This window comes from Gallinula chloropus (genome assembly GCF_964237585.1).
Source record: "Gallinula chloropus genome assembly, chromosome: 9".
Classification (NCBI taxonomy): domain Eukaryota; kingdom Metazoa; phylum Chordata; class Aves; order Gruiformes; family Rallidae; genus Gallinula; species Gallinula chloropus.
The window spans coordinates 3926460-3943811 of record NC_140094.1 but is presented as its reverse complement, the minus strand read 5'-3'; positions in this window follow the sequence as shown (position 1 = coordinate 3943811).

Sequence of the window (17352 nt, the reverse complement as noted above, 5' to 3'; positions counted from 1 at the left end):
TGTTTATCAGAACTCGTTATAATCACTAACAAATGAGTGGGGTGTATGTAACCAATTGGCAGGTTTTTAGCTTGCCACGTTTGCAGTAACAAACGTCTATAATCTGTGTGATTTCACCCAAGAAATGGCTTCACCTAAAATTCATATTGAATTATGTGTTGCCCATCACCCATCCCCGCAACCCTGAGAAGCCCCACATCCTGGTGCCACCTCAGTGAGGGAAGCTCCAGGGTGAAACACCCTCAAAGCCATGTCCAGCTGCACCTGAGATCTTCACTTTCTATTCTTCCTGCTGCCTGGGGTTGTAGGCACTCGGTTTTTCACTGGGGGAAACTGGTTCTTGCTGGGTGCTGGCAGTGCCAGAGGGTGTCTGTAGGCAGGTATGGTGAGACATGGTTTATTTCTACATCACAAACGTGATGGAGTCTTGAGCACTCACGCCCAGGCAGCCCTCAGTCTTCAAACCAGCGATGACTTTGTTTCTGCCAGAGCTCCATGTGACAGAGAATGGAGCTGGTTGCTAAACTTGGGCCTTACAAAACTGTAATTAATGTTGCAGAAACTCCAGGGAAGGTTTGTTATTGGCAGGGTGAGAATGAATCTCCAGACACAAACATTCCTCTAAGATAACAGCGTAGCCTTCGGCGTTATCCACACACACACACACACACAAATTGGTGTAGCTTAAATAAGGGTAATTAATTACACAGATGTCATCTGGTTAAAAGCGTTTACACCTTTCACTCTGCCTCTTTTGTCTCCCTGACTCCCAGGGCATGCCCTCTGCCTTGCCCTGAGAGGATTTTTTCCCCACTTTTTGTTTCTTTACAAGTTTGCTGATGAGCTGATGCACCATTTAATGAAGATCCCTCTATATGACCACTATGAACACAGGAAAAACCTGCCTTTACTCCACATCCATGCTCAAGGCAGCCTGAACTCACCCAGTGGTTCTGGGACTTGCTAGTGATGATTGAGACCTGACCTTAAATTCCTGTGGGAAATCAAAGTGAATCAAGCTGTGTACCCCAGTGAGTCTGGGGTTAGGAGTAAGAACCCTAATGTGGCAAACTCCTGTTGGAGAAGAACTGGTTTGTGCCCTTGCCTTTGATTCCTATAGAATCATAGAATCCCAGACTGGTCTGGGTTGGAAGGGACCCCAAGGATCACAGAGCTCCAACCCCCTGCCACAGGCAGGGACACCAACCTCCAGCCTGGAGCTACACAAGGTTGCCCAGGGCCCCATCCAACCTGGCCTTGAAGGTTGGCCCATCAGAGGCTCTGGTACAGTACAGACATGCTCCAAGGTCCGGGCAAGCGAGGACCCTTTGTGCAATGTGCTGACAGCTGAGACAGTGCAAAGCTCTGGGCTTCATGTTGCTTTGCCCAAGTAGTGTTGCTGCAACTGCCTATGGGGGCCTGTACCCCATTGCTGAACATGGGTCGGGCTCACAGTGAGCCCCTTCTTCTCAGGTGGGCTCCAAAGGACAAGGGGCAATGGCTGCACGTTGGAGCACAGGGAGTTCCACACCAATCTGGGGAAGAACTTCTTCCCAGTGAGGGTGAGGGAGCCCTGGGACAGGCTGCCCAGGGGGTGTGGAGTCTCCTTCTCTGGAGAGATTCCAGCCCCATCTAGATGCCAACCTGTGTGACCTGTCCCAGGGACCCTGCTCTGGCAGGGGGTTGGACCCCATGGGCTCTGGAGGTCCCTTCCCACCCCTGTGATTCTGTGATTCAAGGAAATGGGCTCACTCCCATGCTCCAGGCTACGGCAAGAGGACCAGCTCTGGATGGTTCTTCTGCTGAAGCAATGTTTGATGAGACTACAGCCTGGGGCCTGGCCTCAGGCCTAGGGAAGGTGGAGGACAAGGTGGTTTCCCCACATTTCCTGAGGCAACAAAACTGCCTGGTGCTCGTCTTTGTCTTTGTGCCTCCAGCAGCTCTGTGTGATGGCAGCAGGACCAGTGACAACCAATCCAGTCTTCACAAACCTCTTCAGGGAAGAAATTAAACTCCATTACTTCCCTCATCAGCTTACACCACCTGCCACAAGCAGGAAAATGAAGACAGGAGTACCTGGCTGCCAGGTAGGTGCCAGACAGAGGAAGAGCTGCTGGGGCAGAAAGACCAGCAGCATCAAGCCACAGCCCACGTTGCTCCTGGAAGCTCTCCTGAACTTAGCTAGAAAGTTCAACCAGAGCTTGGGAAAACTACAAGGAGATTAACTCTGTCCTAAACTGCACATAGCACCCTCCCAGGAATTCCAACACAGCCCTGCCTTGCTGTGCCTCACCAGGAAAGCCCAAGAGATCACTTTGCCTGCTGGCAAAGAGATGTAGATGCAGGTGCAAAGTTGATGCAAAGGTGGAGCTGAGGGAGAAGCAGGATGTTCTGGGCTTGGTGGCAGCTGTTACGTAGTCCTGTAGTTTGGCCAACACGCTGAACTGCAACAGGGTGGCCCTGGGTGGGCAGGTTCAGACCCAGACTGGGTTTTCTGCATAAAGCCTTTTCTTCAGTTGCACCTGGAGCAGGTCCAGGGGAGGCCACAAAGATGATCCAAGGGCTGGAGCAGCTCTCCTGTGCAGCCAGGCTGAGAGGGTTGGGCTGGTTCAGCCTGGAGAAGAGGAGGCTCTGGGGGGACCTTCGAGCCCCTTCCAGTCCCTGACAGGTGCCTGCAGGAAGCTGGGGAAGAACTGCTCCTGAGGGCAGGGAGTGACAGGATGAGGGGGGATGGGTTAAACTGGAAAAGGGGAGATTTAGGTCGGGTATTAGGTAAAAGCTCTTCACTGAGGGTGGTGAGACCTTGGCCCAGGTTGCCCAGAGAGGTGGGGGAGGCCCCATCCCTGGAGACACTCAAGGTCGGGCTGGATGGGGCTCTGAGCGACCTGCTCTAGTGCAGATGTCCCTGCTCACTGCAGGGTGGCACCAGATGGGCTCTGAAGGTCCCTGCCCGCCTCACACATGCTGTGATTCTATTCCATGATTCAATTAGTTTCTCCATTGAAGCTTAAGAGTAGAATGTTTATTTCAGACATACCCTGGAAACCCAAACAGCCTGCCCTTTGGCTCCATCCTTACCCCCTGGAGATGGACCTGATGGGGAAGCAGAGCTTGTGTCCCTGTCACTGCAGCCTTTGGTTATAACAGGCTCTGGGTTGGTGGGTTTTTTTCTTTCAGGAGGAATGGGCAGTCAATATGGCCAGGCCTGAAGGTAATGGGGCTACAAGGATGATGAAGGGCCTGGAGCATCTCCCCTAAGAGGAAAAGCTGAGTGACCTGGGGCTGTTCAGCCTGCAGAAGAGAACACTGAGAGGGGAACTGACAGGCTGCCCAGGGGGGTGTGGAGCCTCATCTCTTGAGATGAATAGAATCATGGAATCCCAGACAGGTCTGGGTTGGAAGGGACCCCAAGGATCACAGAGCTCCAACCCCCCTGGACCCTGACACGGGGAAAGGTTTGATGTCAGTTCATCTCCCCGTTCATCTCCAAGGGGTAGTTATCATCCTGTTATTCCAGCTCCCACACCAAACCAGTCTGGTGGCTTTGCTGGGACAGCCTCCATCCTACCAGCAGATATTAAATTACCCTGCAACTCCTCCAGCTCATGTCATGCTTCTCCCAGGACAACCCACAGCTTGGCTCCACAGCTGGGGTAAGGTGGCCAAAGCTTGGAGCCTGGCTGCCTGCTGGGAAGCAGGCCAGCTCCCTCTCACCCTTTCACAACCCCAGAACAGCCTCAGGGTCCCACAGCGACACCCAAGGCAGGTTGGCTTGTGCATTTGTTTGTGGTAGGAGCTGGTTTTTACCTGCATGGTGCCCTGATGTGGCTCCTCTCAGCTCCCTGTGTGGAGCTGTGCTCCAGGACACTGTGCGGTCTCTCCCTTCCCCCAAGCTCTTGGGCAAAGGGAAGGCCAACAGCTTGGAAAAACTGCTGAATCTCCCATCCAGTTTGGAGTTTGGGAAAGTAAATGTCTTGCTGCTGCCTTTGCAGCTCACAGTGTTTCACAGGTGAGGGCAGAGCCCCCCCACTCCCCCACCCCCAACTGCTCATCCCACTTCTATTCAGCAGGGAGGTAAAAAATGGCCAGGACACCACAGCTGTAGTACAGCTTGTGTTCTGCCTCACCCCCTGCTCCTGCTGCCTGGCACATGTGTGCCTCTGCCTCCTGCATCCCCCCTGCCTCCTGCATCCCCCCTGCCCCCTGCATCCCCCCTGCCTCCTGCATCCCCCCTGCCTCCTCCATCCCCCTCTGCCTCCTGCATCCCCCTCTGCCTCCTCCATCCCCCCTGCCTCCTGCATCCCCTCTGCCTCCTCCATCCCCCCTGCCTCCTGCATCCCCTCTGCCTCCTCCATCCCCCTCTGCCTCCTGCATCCCCCTCTGCCTCCTCCATCCCCCCTGCCTCCTGCATCCCCTCTGCCTCCTCCATCCCCCTCTGCCTCCTGCATCCCCCCTGCCTCCTGCATCCCCTCTGCCTCCTGCATCCCCCCTGCCTCCTCCATCCCCCTCTGCCTCCTGCATCCCCCCTGCCTCCTGCATCCCCTCTGCCTCCTGCATCCCCCCTGCCTCCTCCATCCCCCTCTGCCTCCTGCATCCCCCCTGCCTCCTGCATCCCCTCTGCCTCCTGCATCCCCTCTGCCTCCTGCATCCCCCCTGCCTCCTGCATCCCCCTCAGCCTCCTGCATTGTTTCTCATTTCTGCATTGTCTTTGGCTCCTGCATGGCCTTTCCTTTCTGCATCATCTGCCCCTCAGGAGGTGGTGTGGGCAGAGCTATTTCAGATTGGGGCAGCCCATCCTGGTGCCACATAGCACATGGTTGATGGCCCTCTGTAGGCCTTGAGAAGAAGCTGGAGGTGAAAGCTGGTGTTAAGCAGCAGTAACTGCTCTCCTGGAGAGGTCAGAGCCTTCAGCAACCCCTCTCAGTGCTGCAGCTCCCAAGAACCCGTTTTAAATGCAAAATCTATTTCCTAGAAGTTGATCTTCACTTGACAATGCCTTTCTCTCCCTTCCTCTCCAGACCTTCAGGCTTTTTTATGCCTGGGGAGGGGGAGGGATAAAAAAAAAACCCTTGCATTGTCCTTCAGTCCAAACCTGGCTTTAACTGAGACAGGGTGGGGTGTCCTGGGTATCCCAGAGCAGGCAGAACAGGGCTCCACTCTGCCTTTGACAATAAGCTGCCTTCAGCCTTGTCTGTCCCTGGAACAAGAGCTCTGTCTGGAGCAGAGTCAGGCTGCAGCTGAGGAGCAGCCTGCAAGGCCTGTGGCTGCCTGGCTCCCAACCCTGCCTCCCTGGGAAGGGGCTGCAAAGCGAAGGCTCCTTAGGGCTGCGCCTCGTGGGTGACTCCAGGCTGCATGTCCACAAAGCACAGGAGGGCTCTGGCACCGAAAGGCACTGGCTGGATTTTATCCTTCTGTTCAACAGTAGAGTCACAGAATCCCAAACTGGTCTGGGTTGGAAGTGACCCCAAGGGTCACAGAGCTCCAACCCCCTGCCACAGGCAGGGACACCAACCTCCAGGCCTGGAGCTACACAAGGTTGCCCAGGGCCCCAGCCAACCTGGCCTTGAACACCCCCAGGGATGGGGCACCCACCCCCTCTCTGGGCAGCCCCTTCCAGCCCCTCACCACTCTCTCTGCAAAGAGCTTCCCCCTAATATCTCCTCTAACCCTTCCCCACTTCAGCTTCACCCCATCCCCCTTGTCCTGCCCCTGTCTGCCCTTTAACAAGCTGACTCCCCTCCTGTGTCTCTGCTCCCTTCAGGTACAGCAGAAACTATCCCACCCAATTAATGTTCCCTAACGATGGCTGGAGGGTGGGGACGGGAGAAAGGCAGCACAGTGTGTCAGGGCAGAGCATCTCACAAGAGGTGCAGGGTGCTGACTGCTTCTCCTTCAGACCAAGCTTGGGGAGGAAGGTGGAGAAAGGCAGGAAACTACAAGGGGCTGTGACAAAGAGGCCTCTCAGTAAAAAAAAAAACCCACAACCCCAAGATTTGTTACAGAGAAAATTCTTTTTATGCCTTAAAAAGACTCTGGGCTGTGATGAAAAGTGAGCACCGTGCTAGCACAGTCAGAAGTCACCTGAAAATGAAGTTTGCCAGAGGAGGCCTCCTCTGACCCCATTAGCTGGGGACATTAGAGTGTCTTCATGTCCTTTTCCACCCAGTGAGCCATTCATTGGGCCCTCAGCTCCGCTGCGCCGGCGCTCGGGCTGCTGAGCGATGGGCCGTGGCTGCTGGGATGTGTCAGGGAAAGACATTGCAGCAGAGGACAAACAAATGGCTCTGGCCTTCAAGAAACCATTTCCCAAAGGTTGAACTCGGATTGACTCATGGCTGGAGACGCACTAACCGCCCTCATTGCCGCCCACCTGGGAGCGGGAGCGCTGCCCGTGAGCGCCAAGAGTGGAGAGGAGCCAGGAATGGAGGAGAGGCCTGATTCCATCATGGATTGAGAGAACCCACTTCCTACAAAAGGGCTGGTTAGAGCAGTGATGAAGGCAGAGAGGAAAATGACAACGGGGCAGGCAGGGGGACATTATAACCTGCAGCTTTGGGGTAGGAATCACAGACTCACAGGGGTTGGAAGGGACCTCCAGAGCCCATGGGGTCCAACCCCCTGCCAGAGCAGCTCCCCAGTTCATATTGCACAGGTCGGTGTCCAGACGGGGCTGGAATATCTCCAGAGATGGAGACTCCACACCCCCTGGGCAGCCTGTCCCAGGGCTCCCTCACCCTCACTGGGGAAAAGTTCTTCCCCAGATTGGTGAGGAACTCCCTGTGCTCCAACTTGCAGCCATTGCCCCTTGTCCTGTCCCCACAGACACTGAAAAGGGGCTGCCCATTTCCCCTGTATCCCACACTTCAGATACTGATAAACATTAATAAGGTCCCCCCTTAGTCTTCTTCTCCTCTCCAGGCTGAACAGCCCCAGCTCACTCAGCCTTTCCTCACAGGGGAGATGCTCCAGGCCCTTCATCAAAAGGAAGGAGATGAGCAATGAGGGAATTGGCCTGTGTGGGGGGCAGCAGCTTTCTCATCCTCTCCTGGAACCTCTTGCTAGACGTGATGTACTGGGCTGAAGGGGTTTCTGTGAATGTCCTTTCAATTCCCACATCCCTGTCCCCCTGGGCAATGCTGCCCAAGCTGGACAGAGTCCTTGTTGCTCTCTACTGCCACTGCTGTCACCATCACCTGCAACCCCCCGACTCTGAAGGTGATTTTGGAAGGGAGGGGCTGATCTTCTAGATCCCATGCTCAGGATGAGGACCTGCACGTCATGCCCAAAACATGCTGTGGTATTGTGGGGCTGGAGTGGACAGTGGTCTCTTCTCAGACCTTGGCTTCTGCAGTTCTCTTCACTGGCCATCAGCCTTTGCAGGGTAGAGAGCAGAGAGCATCGCTCTAGACAAGCTTAGACCTTGGCTTTGGAGCCAGGCCTGTCAGAGTCAGGCCCAGCAGAGGCTGCACATCACTCAGGTACTTCAGGTAGACCCAAACAACATTAAACAAAGGCACAGATACTGGAAAAACAACTGTCCTGGGGACTCTTCTCCATCTTCAAATGCTACCAAAGCCATCATCCAGACCAGATCTGCAGGGAGCAGCAGCTGTGCAGAAGCACACCAAGCTGGAGGACCAGATGCAAATCCTGTCCCACAGACACAGAATCAGAATCACACAATCACAGAGCTGTAGGGGGTGGGAGGGACCTCCAGACCCCTTGGGACCAACCCCCCTGCCAGAGCAGGGTCCCTGGGGCAGGTCACACAGGTCAGCATCCAGACAGGGCTGGAATATCTGCAGAGGAGGAGACTCCACACCCCCTGGGCAGCCTGTCAGATCTCTGTGCAGCACACTCACACCCCGCTGCGCTCGTCCCACGCTGAAATCCTCCCACCTGAGAGGATTCAAACGGTCTCACAGAGCCTGGGGGAGGAAAAGCCAACCTCCCCTACGAATTTGCATAGCCATGTGCATGAGAAACCCCCCTCAGCAGCAGCAAGAGTCCTCCTAAAGCAGCTGCTCTGCACTGCCTCTGACCTCTCAGGCGTGATCCCTGGGGAGACCCTACCAAGCAGCTTCAAGAGAGACAATCACACCTTTCAGCAACAGGATTTCCAGTCCATGTCTGCACCAAACACTGGGGATGCTCCACTTTTCTCTGCCCATGCTCTTTGCTGGATGCTTTTGCGTTCAACAGGCAGAGGGGACCACCTTCTCTTTCCCTTCCTCTCCACTGTCTGTGGAAGATGCAATCCCAGCCATGCTAGCTAATATTCTTCTGCTCTCCAAGAACCATCTCTTGTTCCTCTCAGATTAACCCACGAACACAATGAAGTTACGCTTAGAATTGCTCCCAAGATGCTGTTTCCCTCCCTCAGGTTGATAAGAGAGGGTTTTTAGGAGGAGTGTGAATCCCCATCCTACTGCTCTGGGCAGCCCCCAGAGCATCTGCATCCATGCATGCCCCTCCTCTACCACCAGTGGGGCAGGTGACCCAGGACAATGTGAAGCCTCAGCTGGTGTGAGCAAGGAGGAGCATCCTTGTGGTGGCCACAATTCTGGTTGCATCTTTTCCTCATCAAAAGCAAGTTTCAGGAGAGCGTGAGAAGGCAGCTAAGTGGGGTTTCGTATCTGTAGTCTCCTAGAAGGACCTGAGGTGGAAGGACATCCTGGATGTCCCCAGCCTGAACTTCTGCTTCAAGACAGGCTGTTTGCAGACCATGATCAGCTTGCTGGGAGTGAGTTGACTGAGCAAGTCAGTGATTGCTCAGGCCACTGCTCACGTGGCATTCCCATTTGGAATTGGGGCTTATAAGAAAGATGGAGAAAGACTCTCTACCGGGGGCAGGGGTTTTAAGCTGAAAGAGGGGAGAGTTAGACTCAGCAGAGGGGTGGCAGCAGGGACAGGAAGGGGATTGTCCCTCTCTGCTCTGCCCTCCAGAGGCCCCAGCTGGAGTCCTGTGGCCAGAGCTGGGGCCCCAGTACAGGAAAGATGTGGGACTGGTGGAGAGGGGGCAGAGGAGCCACGGAGATGCTCAGAGGGCTGGAGCAGCTCCCCTATGGAGAGAGGCTGAGGGAGCTGGGCTGGGTCAGCCTGGAGAAGAGAAGGCTGTGGGGGGACCTCATTGCAGCCTTCCAGTCCCTGAAGGGAGCAGAGACAAAGGAGGGGAATCAGCTTGTTAAAGGGCAGACAGGGGCAGGACAAGGGGGATGGGGTGAAGCTGAAGGAGGGAAGGGTTAGAGGAGATATTGGGGGGAAGTTCTCTCCAGAGAGAGCGGTGAGGGGCTGGAAGGGGCTGCCCAGAGAGGGGGTGGGTGCCCCATCCCTGGGGGTGTCCAAGGCCAGGTTGGCTGGGGCCCTGGGCAACCTTGTGTAGCTCCAGGCTGGAGGTTGGTGGCCCTGCCTGTGGCAGGGGGTTGGAGCTTGTCCTGGTTTTGGTCAGGATGGAGTTAACTTCATTTGTAGCAGCGGGTGGGATGCTGTGTTTGAGAGTTAAAATGAAAGCAGTGCTGATAACACCCTGATGTTTTTAGTTGCTGTCAGACATTCCAGGACTTTCTCAGCTCTTCATATTTCTCTATTCATGAGAAAGGAGGGATGAAGCCAGGACAGGTGACCCAAACTGCCCAAAGAGAGTATTCCATGCCAATTACATCCTGCTCAGTATAAAGGGGGACTGGGGGGAGGAGTAGGGGGTGGTTCCAGGTTTTTGGGGGACGGTTGGGTTCTGGGACAGCTCTGGGTGGCACAGCCTGAGCTGTGGGTTTGGTGAGAAACTGCATTGTGTAGCAACAGCTTCATAGATTTTTTGCTCTAAAGTTCTGTTGGCATTGTTATATTTTAGTAAACTGTCCTTATCCCAACCCATGGGCTTTTGGTTTCTTGGTTCTGGGGTTGTTATTTGCCCCTTCCTTTTCCCTTCCCTTGCCTCACACACACACACAACCCTTCCCCTGCTCTTTTCCTTTAAGGAGCAGGCAGCTGAGTGGATCTCGGCTCTCAGCCAGGGTAAAACCATGACAGAGCTCTGTGATCCTTGGGGTCCTTTCCAGCCCAGCCCAGTCTGTGATTCTATGATTCTAAGGAAGATATGAGTGTGGGGAAGCCCTGGCACAGGGTACCCAGGGAAGCTGGGGCTGCCCCTGGATCCCTGGCAGGGTTCAAGGCTGGGTTGCATGCATCTTGGGGCACCCTGGGCTGGTGGGGGGGTGTCCCTGCCCATGGCAGGGGGTGGCACTGAGGGAGATGATGACTCTGAGGTCCCTGCCCACCCAAACCATTCTATAATGCTGTGATTCTGGTGCTGAGGTTGCCTGTGACTCTAACACTCATTTAAAGACAGGTATTGATTTACCATCCCCCACAGAGGCAGGGACATGCCGGGGGGCTCTCCAGGATCATCCAGGATGTCTCTGGTGTTAGAGGTTGTGCCAGCCTGTCTTGGTGCTCTGCTTTTCTCTGGAAAGCAGTGGGGTCACCACCTCATCACACCCCCCCAGTGCGACATGGGGGGCTGTTTCAGGGCACCAGGGGATGGCTGAGTGAAAACCAAGGGGAAACAATACAACCCCCCCCCACCAAAACACAGGCAGGAGAGGGAAACATCCTCTGGAAGCACCTTCCCAGGGAGCAGAGCAAGGGGAGGGCCGTGGCTGTTCCAGCCATCTCCAGCTTGTGAGCTCCGCGTCCGCCCGGCAGGGTGGGAGCCCGTCCAGCTGGGCGGCTGCAGCCGGCTGGGCGCCCAGCCGCGTGCGCCCAGGCGTGTGTCCGGCCGCCGGCGCGCACGCAGATGCCTCGAAGGAAGGAAACCCCAAAACACATCCCCAGGGGTGCTCTGGAGCACAGCTGTGCCCCAGGGACCACAGCCAACCCATGTGCTCGTGCTCCACAGCGCTCAGCCCTGCGCCCTGCACGTGGCAAAGGCACTGGCATCAAACCCTGTTGGATTTCCAGAGCTCTCTGCTGCCCCAGCTCCCCTCCTGACCTCTAATATCACAACACAGAGGCATTTCCTGCCCTGGTCTGGCCCCACCTGGAGTGTTGTGTCCAGTGCTGGGCTCCCTGGGATAAAAAAGCCAGGGATCTCCTGGAGAGAGTCCAGAGGAGGCTACGGAGATGATGAAGGGCCTGGAGCATCTCCCCTCTGAGGAAAGGCTGAGTGAGCTGGGGCTGTTCAGCCTGGAGAAGAGACTGAGAGGAGATCTGATCAATGGTTATCAATAGCTGAAGGGTGGGACACAGGGGGACATGGGCAGCCTCTTCTCAGTGTCTGTGGGGACAGGACAACGGGCAATGGCTGCAAGTTGGAGCACAGGGAGTTCCACACCAATCTGGGGAAGAACTTTTCCCCAGTGAGGGTGAGGGAGCCCTGGGACAGGCTGCCCAGGGGATGTGGAGTCTCCTCCTCTGGAGATATTCCAGACCTGTCTGGACCCCGACCTGTGTGACCTGTCTCAGAGACCCTGCTCTGGCAGGGGGTTGGATCTGATGAGCTCTGGAGGTCCCTTCCCACCCCTACAGCTCTGTGAGTCTGTGATTCTGTGGTTTCTGTTCCCCAAGGGTTTTCCCTTCAAAATCAGCCCCAGGACCCCACAAGCAAGAACCCAAGGAGCTGTGGAGGCCTCAGACACCTGGAGATAACAGCAGTCATTAAAAAAGCATAAACAAAGGGCATGGTGATAGTTTTGCCACATCTTCATGCTCGAGAGGGGGCTGAAATAACCTTTCCATAATCCCATTAGCATTTCCAGTGAAAACAATGGCATTTTAGGAGGCAGAACAATGTCTTTTCTTATCATTCCGAAAGGTCAAAGGTATTTATCTGATTTAATATTTTATAATTGATACTCAGCAACACAGGAGAAGAAGGCAGACAGGGAGGAGATGGCTTCAGTGACATTGCTGAAGCTGCCCTCTCCTTTTCCAGTAACGTATCATCCAGTGGGGCTGGGCAGGAGCTGGGTCAGGGAGCAGCAGCCCTTCTCTATTGACTCTGCCTGAAAAAGGACTTTGTGTCACGCCCTGCCCTGGGAAGGACCCCAAAGGCAGCTCCCTCCATGTTCACAGTGTCACCACCACGTCTCCGTGGGAGCTGGTGCTCTGACCGCTGCAATCCCAGGGGATGAGACACCCTCAGAGTGCCTGTGGACTTCTGTCATAGAATTGTGGAATCCCAGACTGGTCAGGGCAGGAAGGGACCCCAAGGGTCACAGAGCTCCAACCCCCTGCCACAGGCAGGGACACCAACCTCCAGGCCTGGAGCTACACAAGGTTGCCCAGGGACCCAGCCAATCTGGCCTTGAACACCCCCAGGGATGGGGCACCCACCCCCTCTCTGGGCAGCCCCTTCCAGCCCCTCACCACTCTCTCTGGAAAGAACTTCCCCCTAATATCTCCTCTCACCCTTCCCTCCTTCAGCTTCACCCCATCCCCCTTGTCCTGCCCCTGTCTGCCCTTTAACAAGCTGATTCCCCTCCTGTGTCTCTGCTCCCTTCAGGGACTGGAAGGCTGCAATGAGGTCCCCCCACAGCCTTCTCTTCTCCAGGCTGAACCAGCCCAGCTCCCTCAGCCTCTCTCCATAGGGGAGCTGCTCCAGCCCTCTGAGCATCTTTGTGGCTCCTCTGCCCCCTCTCCAACAGTCCCACATCCAATCCCTCCTCACCCTGGTCGGGATGGGTGCTGGCACGGGCTGGCCAAACTGCTGCATCCTCCACGCTGGGAAGGGGTGAGGCACAGAGAAACCTGAGGAGAAGAGACCACCATGGGTGGGGGAAGGAGGATGGGGGATGATGGGGTCTCAAAGGCAGGTCATGGTGCCCATCAGGCCCCGTGGCAGTGAGCAGACATGAGGACATGCAGCGATGCTCTCTGTGACAACCACTCTGCATCCAGAGCAGCAGCAGGTCAGGACCAGCACCCCTCCTCTGGGTTCACAAACTGCCCCATCTCCTGGGCCCCACAGTCAGACAGGGACAAGCTGTTGGCATGGGGTGTCTCATGGCCACAGGACCTGTGACTTGTGTTGAGTACCCCCTGTACCCTGTCTCTGGTAGGGAATGGAAACCAGGGGGTTATTTCCTGGAGCATTCTGGAAAGGCAGAGCTGAAACCTCTCACTTGTCTCCTCCAGCTCTTTATTTTTACCACTTCAGAACACGTCTGTCTCCTCAACTGCTCCTGGCAAGAAAAGCCAGCCCAGTGAGGACAGCTTTATCAAAGGGACATCAGCTCCTTGCTGCTGTGTGACACCAGCTCAGCTCTCCTCCTGTGTCATGAAGTCTGGTCTGTAGTATCAAAGAGCATCTCCCATCGCTCTGAGGAGCCGCTCCGACCGATGGCCTTTGAAATCCTTGATTATCATGCCAAAAGGTTATCCAAGCTGTGAAGATAAAGAAGCAGCTTCAAGCTCTTCAAGGGTTCCCATTTGCTTGGTGAGAGGCTTTTCTCTTCTCTGCTGTGTGATGCCAGGGGCCTCGTTGGAGGTGATTAGTAACGGTGGCGAGACCGCTGCTGAAATCATCTCTGACAGGGGAGACAACTCAGGGGCCTTATGGAGATGCTGTGGTATCAGTCATTTCTCACTGTTAATGACGTCATAGGATCACAGTCTGGGTTGGAAGGGACCCCAAGGATCACAGAGCTCCAACCCCCCTGCCACAGGCAGGGCCACCAACCTCCAGGCCTGGATAAAGCCCCTGCAGGCTTCACCGTGGCACCAAACCTGCTCCTGCCTTTGCTTTCCAGAGGCACCCCAGCTCGGTGCAGGGGGGTGGCTTCCCTGAACAGAACCACCAGTGGTTCTCTCCCTTTTAATTGGAGTAAATCCCATTTCCAGCTGTCCTCCTGGTGTCACTGCAGAGCATCCCCACATGCTGGGGGAGCCTGGGACAACTGAACCCCACTCGATTCCCGCTTTGAAATGAATTCTGGAACCACCTTTCCCTGAAGGTTTTGGGTTTAAAAGCTTTGGAACCAGCCAAGCTGAACCAAAGTCCTCCCTTGCTTTTTGAACAGAGAGCTTGGATCTTTCTCTCAAGCAGAGCCTTGCATGTCCTAGTTTGCTGCTGTGCAGAACATGGAGTGTGTATTCTGGGAGCAGAAACATGGAAGTGTTGGTTGGAAGGAACTTAGTCCAACCTCCTGTTGGAAGCAGGAGGGTTGCCAGCCTTGGGAGAGAGGAGAGCACAGCTGTGGGTGTCTCCATGTGTGTGCAAAGCATGATGGAGAAAGCCATCTGGGACATGCTGCCTTCGATAGCACCACCAGGATCTAACAGCCCTCCTTAATTTAGGCAGGTTTAACAAGACCTCCTTACCAGTCCCAAGCTGGGTATCTCCAGTCCTGGTTTGTGTATGGTCCTGGCCTGCTTATAGGAATTAGATTGCAGCTACCTGGTATTTCAGAGGTGATCCTCAGGTAATGACCTAAACCATGCCACTCCTCTACCAGATCAGTTCAGGACATCACCCCATCCAACCCTTGCCCTCCAGAAAGGCAGCATGACTGCTAGAGAACATGATCACCTGCTCTTTGGGAAGGGATGGCCACCAAACGCCTCCAGGATCTCTCCTGCTACTTCCAGAATCCAGGGGAAAAGGGCCAAAACTACTTCTGAGCATTGTAGGTTCCCTGTACATCCCCCTGTGTGTCCCAGTATACGAAGCATCCTTCCCAGAAAGGGGCCACCCACACCCAGACCTAGGGTTCCTAGGGACCCTGCTCTGGCAGGGGGTTGGACCCGATGATCTCTGGAGGTCCCTTCCAACCCCTGTGAGTCTGTGGTGCTGTGATTAGGTTCCCTGCATACCAGGAGGAACAGCCAGGCCCAGGGGAACAGCCTTCAGCTGCAGGAAGGGGATGGAGAGGGGCTGGGAGGCAGAAATCCTTCCTGGGGAGGGGGGCACAGGGTGCCCGGAGAGGCTGTGGGAGCCTCTGCATCCCTGGCAGGGCTCAAGGCCGGGTTGGATGGGGCTTGGGGCACCCTGGGCTGGGGCAGGGGGTGTCCCTGCCCGTGGCAGGGGGACACTGGGGGGCCCTGAAGTCCCTTCCCACCCAAACCAGTCTGGGATTCTATGGTTTCTGTGTGTGCCTGATTCTTGAGGGGCAGAGAGACCCCTGTTACGCTCACCTCTCTCTTTGGTTCAGGCTGGAGAGTGGCTGATCCAGGACCAACCTGCCCTTTCCTTGCTCTGGTCACCAACAAGCTGAGTGAGACCCCCCTGAAGGGCCCTGCTGCTGCCAGGTGTGTGACACATGGAACAGGCTTCCCTGCTACATGCTGGGCCAGTGACTTCCCACTCACTGAACCAACTGGGCAGAAACTGCCATTTGTAGCCTCTGGGCACAGAACAGCCCCAAACCAGAAGCAGAGGGTGATGGCCATGGGCATGGAGGCAGAGAGGGAAAGTAAATGGGCTTTGCCTGCAGTTGGGCATCTCATGAAGGACCCTTCAATGGGTCTTGTAGTCCTCCTGGGAGAACCAAACCAAGTCAGGGAGTGGTTTTCTTACTAGAGGTGGGATGAAGAGGAGGCACAGGAGCCTGTCCACCCTGCCCAGGCATGGGATCTGCCCAAGCTACGGCCCTGCAAAGGAACTTAGTGGCACCCAGGGGATTTCCAGGGTTTGATGTTTGGGGGTATCACCTGCTGCTTCAGAAAATGCATGAAAAGGCACAGAAGCTGCTCAGAATGGGTGGCAGTGCAGGGGAAACCTGAAAGGCCACCATGGGATGGCTGGGACACATCATCAGGTGAGAAAGGGGAGGGGTAGGGTGAGTTATTGTTCAGCCTGGAGAAGAGGAGGCTGAGGGGAGACCTTCTCCCCACCTCCCCTGCCCTGCCAGGAGGGTGCAGAGAGGTGGGTGATGGTCTCTTCAGCCAGGGGACCTTCAGAGCCCATCTAGTGCCACCCTGCAGTGAGCAGGGACATCTTGTGTTTTGTTCAGCAGTAACAAGCTCAGTGTCCCCAGGAGGTGACATCAGCTGTGATGACCTGAGCCAGCACCACACTTTGCCCCAGGGGTGGTTCCACCCCCCTCACAGAGGGAACAGGACTCCCAGCCCCTCTGGCACAGCCATTCCCACCGACCTGTCCCAAGTTCCTGCTGCTGTTGAGTTGATCTTTGGTTCTTCCTCCCATGAGTTGGTTCTCCCCTGGTTTAACTTCTCTACCAGCCCATCCTATTGGAACCAAACCCTGGAGTTTTCTTGTTCTGAGCTTTACATTTTTTTTCCTGAGACCTTCAGGACTTCAGCCAGATGGGGCCTCTCTCCTGCTGCTTGGGTCCCACTCCTGGTGAGGAGAATAAAAGCCTCCTCTGTTCTGCCTGGACAGCTTTCCAGCACTTGTAGGCTGATTTCTCTGGGAAGAGCATTTCTTCCAGGCTGGAACACTGTAGACAGAGACACAAGCAACTTTGCTGCTGAAGGAGAACCAAGACTTAGAAAAAGCTCTTCTTCAGTCCCTCTTTTTGGACCAAGAGAGAAGACAGAGCTTGGCCACTCTCCCCATCCCACCATCCTTGACCTCTCAAGAATTCTTTCATCTCTGGGTTGTGCCTTTCACAGCACAACAGCCAGGAGGGACCTCTGGTTGGCCCTAGTCCAGCAGCCTCACAGCTTGGAGCAGCTCATCAGTAATTTCATCAGTCTGGGGGTGAGGGATGGAGATCCCCCCCCCCCATCACTGGGGTGACTGGTCCCTGTTGGACTATTGGGTCACCCTCTGGGGCCCTTCCTGGGCAATCACCTGGAGCTAAGCTGAAACCTTTAGCAACCAGGTGTTAGAGAAGCAGGTGGGAAGGGACTGTGCCCATTCCAGGCATCCTTTGGGCCCTGCTCACCTCCATCTCCCTGGGCAGCTGGTTCTCCATGCAAGGCAGTGCTTGAGGTCCCCCCCCCAGCACAGGCAGAGACAGGCACTTAGAAATGAAGCTTTCACTGAGAATGACCTTTTTTGGAGGTTCTTCCTCCTCCATCTTCATCTCCTCTGCTCCCCACACGCAGGAAATGCTGCTGCTGCTGAGAGGAACTCACACAGGACCTGAGAGCCCTGAACCCCCCTGTGCACCATACCAAGGGGCAGCTGCCTGGTGGGCAGGGCTGCTGGGAATGCTGACTCTGCTGGAGACACACACTGGTTATGACCTTCCTGTCCCTGGTGTCCTGGTTTTGGCTGGGCCAGAGTTCATTTGCTTCCCCAGCAGCTGGTTAGTGCTGTGTCTGGGGGCTGAGAGGAGAGCAGTGCTGAGAACACATGGAGACCACTGATGGGAACACATGGAGATCACTGAGAACATATGGAGAACACTGATAACACATGGAGATCACTGATGGGAACACAAGGAG